Below are 4,189 nucleotides of genomic sequence, written 5' to 3'. Positions count from 1 at the left end.
AGAGAGAGAGAGAGAGAGAGAGAGAGAGAGAGAGAGAGAGAGAGAGATCTTCATGGCCTGCAGAGTTTGAAAGAAAAAAGGGAATTCATCTTTATTTTAACACAGCTCTTTGGGAGTAACCCTAGCAGGACTTCCCCCACTCTGTAGAGCTGATTACACACATTCTGGCTTTCTGGGGGTTTGGACTGCGGGTTCCTATAGCAACCACAAAAAGCAGACTGTACGGAGTAGACTTGCTTGCCATGCGCCTCAACAGTTTTACCTTCTTCTTCAACCATCAAACAGCATTTTGGAACAGGCTCTGCGCTGCCATGTGTCTTCTTGTGCTCCTCAAAGTATTTCTTTGTCAGATTCAAGTCAAACCATAAAATCCAACCAGTGCAGTGCTGATGAAAAGAAGATAACGTGGAGATATACTTCTCCTTTTATGATGCCATGATCTTTTATTCTGTGTAATAAGTAACTCTGATCTTTATTTTGATATTATAACTTCATTTAAGGAAGTATTTGATGATGGTGATACAAAGCTGGTTGAAAACCGGCAATGCAACTCTTTACACGAAGATGATGAATCAGGGGGACAACCCTTATATTGTGTATGTGTCATTCATTCCATTCAAAGCATGTCCAACTTTTAATAGACTGAACAGTCTAAAGCCATGCTAGCAGCTTGGCGAGGCTGTAATTATAGGCACAGCAGTGATTTGAGCTAAACACCGACGTCAGCATGCTCGCGATGACAATGCTAACATGCTGATGTTTTGCAGGTATAATGCTTACCATGTTCACCATCTTAGTTCAGTGTGCTAGCATCGTAACGTTTGCTAATTAGCATTAAACACAAATTACAACTCAGGCTGATATTTGGTGATAAACATTAAGCATTCGACACGTTAAATGTTTTTTCCTGATGGTGGCGCTCGACTCAAAGTCTGTAGGATTCATCATCTGGGTAACATGAATATCAGAACCAAATTTCATATCAATCCCTCCGATTGTTGAGACATTTTAATCTGGACCAAAGTGGTGGACTGGTTGACATCTATATAGCGACACCGCTAGCATGGCTAAAAATACATGCATACATTTTATGTAATGCTACTATTTATAAAACAAATAACTTAATGTTATAGCGCTTTCTAGAAAAAAAGGTTACAAATTGCGAAAATGTAAGAATGCTTTAAAGCATTAATTAAACAACAACACAGTATATGTTTGGACAGTGAAACTGACTTTTAAAGGTCGGCTCACCCAAATTACCAACAACCAGACTAATTTTCTCACTTCCCCGTAGTGGCATCCATCCATTTAGTTTTATTCGTCCAAGATTTGAGATTTCTGCCTCCGCAAGCATTTCGTTTGTGGTTTTGCATTCATGCTTAATTTGCATTGAAGAGTTGCATTTAAATATTCAGCAGCAACATATCTTTCCAGAAACAGTGTCTTACTCTGCATAATCCACAGAGCTCACTCTAAACAGTTTTTATTGGAACCTTTTTTTTATTTTTTTAACCAAAATATAGTCCCAATGCTCACACTCAGGATTCACTGTGGAGTATCCAGAGTAACAGACTCTGAGAGGTGTGTGAGTCCCAAAGTTTTGCAGGTAGACTCTGGACCGGTGACCAGCAAGATCAGACTGTCCTGAGGCCACACTTATGTTCACAATGAAATAGAAGGAATCTATCAGTTGTGTTTTGGACAAGCTGGTCGTGTAGGAGTTGTGTCTGACTGATGCAGGAACAGTGAAGGCACATTAGCAACACTTTTACCTGCCATTGAGCGTCAGGGAGTTTAGAGACATGCAAGCTTTGATATCTGTGTGGCAGCTGTGTCTACGGTCCACAGTTTGTCCATCCACCCAGTACCTCTGGGCAGCGTCTCCGGCTACAGATACGGTCCATGAGAGCAGGTTTTGGTTTTGGTCTCTGTACGAGCACAATGGTGTCACCTGGCATTTATGTACAGATGAAATATACAAGATACAGCGTGTCAATTAGTGAGCTTCGGAGGGGTTGATTGGCTGTCTGTGACCCCTGCTTCTACACTAAACAAGTGCTGATGTCAGCTCTCCAGCTCTTTCTAAAGAAAGCAAAGAAATTTATTTTCCCAAATGTTGAACAATTCCTCTTTTTATACAAAATATTTTTTGTACCGGGATGAAACTCAACTGCATCCTGCATAGTCCTTGACCCACATATAGGTAACATTTGGCCCTGAGGGGCCAAAGCATGAACAATGAAGTAGGTCAGTAGGCCCACTCCCACACACACTGTCTGCTCTTGTAAACCAGATGGCCAATTTAGTCTGAGCCAAGAGAAAATTAATCACAACACATTTTGTCCTCCGTCTGATTGAATACAATCACCCTGCAGCCTCCTGCAGAGCACAGGCAGCATGTCAGGTGCAGCACATTCATTGAACATGTATACACGGTGGTCCGTAGTGAATCACAGGAGGAAACACTTTCATTGTCAATGTAACACAGCTGTCATTTTTGTATGAAGTGTTATAATTTATTTTTTACGAGTGTGTGTACTAAATTTCCATAAACATGGCTCATGTATAACTTGATTTCATTTTCAAAGGCAGCTTCTGCCTGAATTTGTTGTGACAATCAACATTTTACATGTACAGCAGCAGGTCGAGAGACAATGTCTGGCCCAGAAAGACATCCAATATGAAATAATTGGATGTAAAACTAAAAATTTAATCTTTGAACTAACACAATTTGCCCCACCATGAGCCTCCAGAACAGCTTCAGCGCTCTTTGGCAACGATTCTCCATTTGCATTCATTCATTTAACTGTTCAATTAGGTATTCTGTAAATGTTATTGCTTGTTCAAAGTTGCCTCCACACTACCAGGAATATAATTGTGGTGGAGAGCCACTTTATCCAACTTTATTTTAGTCTAACAGTCTTTACCTAAAGACAGCAAAATCTGATGGTACGTACTGTAATCTAAAAGAAATCAGTCAAAAACATCTTAACTCATCCTGATGTCATTTAACCCCCAACTTCCCAGGAACAACACAAAGGACATGAGTTACAGTGGTGACCAGTACATCACACATCTGTAATTAGGATGGATTGGTAGTTTTCCAATGAACCGAAGCTGAGAAGCTAAGAAGTTGGTCATATACTTACTGTAGAAACAACATTTGAGCAGGTACTTACAATACTGAGGACTCTAAGAGAACAAGGGGCTGCAGGGCATTGCACAGGATACTCATGAGTCATGAAATACTCATATTGCTCACACACAAGCCCCCCACTGTGACAGGGTTAAAATATCACATGACTGCTCGTGTTGCCTTCAGGAAAAGCTTTTCTTCTCAACGTCCAGTTTATTGCCTTTGTTTCCATCTTTTCAGCACAAAACAGAGTAACAAAAGGCTTCTTACTCCTCCATTTGCCCCAGTGGTCATTGTTACTTTCACTGCAGCTATTGTAGGTGAGCGCTGGTCACTGCTATTTCCAGTTTCCCCTGGTTACCATTTCCCATTTAGATTATCATGTGCCCCCCCCCCACTGAGCTAAGGTGTAAACAAGCAAATAAGACAAAGCTGCAGTGAGTATACAGATGACACTTCAGGTTCTTTCTACCATTACAGAGCTTATACCTGAGTTCACTTTGCAGATAAGGTGGAGACAGGACTTGTTGAATCTCAATTAACTGCCAACACAGTGTAGAGAGTCGTTTAGTTAGTGCAAAGCAGGTCAGCTGCAAAATGTTAAAACAAGTTTTATAGCCCAGCAAAGAACTCAACATATATGAAGAATTAGATTTCACATCATAAATACATGAATTCATATTTATAACGGTTTAGATGTGAATGTTCGTATAGGGAGAAAAATAAATTTTTACTGATTAGCGCCAAATTAAAAAAGTTCTTTCTAGAAAACATCCTTGGAAATGTTTACAAAATTGAATGGCAACCTACATATTACATTAAGAGATAACTTGCATGCACAGATGACATTTTGTCTTCAGGAAGGGATCACTGGAAAGAGTGTCCAAGTTGGAAACAATGGGAGGAACATAAATTTGTGTCAGTTAATCTAAAGGCAATCCGCCCATTAGAATCCAATATTTCTTGTCCAAATGGGTTCTTTGTCCTGAGGACGGGTCAGGAAAGGCCAGCACATCACCAGAAACATCAGGATTTATCCTCTTGGGGGGGAAA

This window comes from Anarrhichthys ocellatus, unplaced genomic scaffold, assembly GCF_004355925.1.
Source record: "Anarrhichthys ocellatus isolate YVR2014 unplaced genomic scaffold, GSC_Weel_1.0 scaffold46, whole genome shotgun sequence".
NCBI classification, from domain to species: Eukaryota; Metazoa; Chordata; class Actinopteri; order Perciformes; family Anarhichadidae; genus Anarrhichthys; species Anarrhichthys ocellatus.
The sequence above is the reverse complement of the archived record's forward strand: the minus strand, read 5'-3'. Positions refer to the sequence as shown.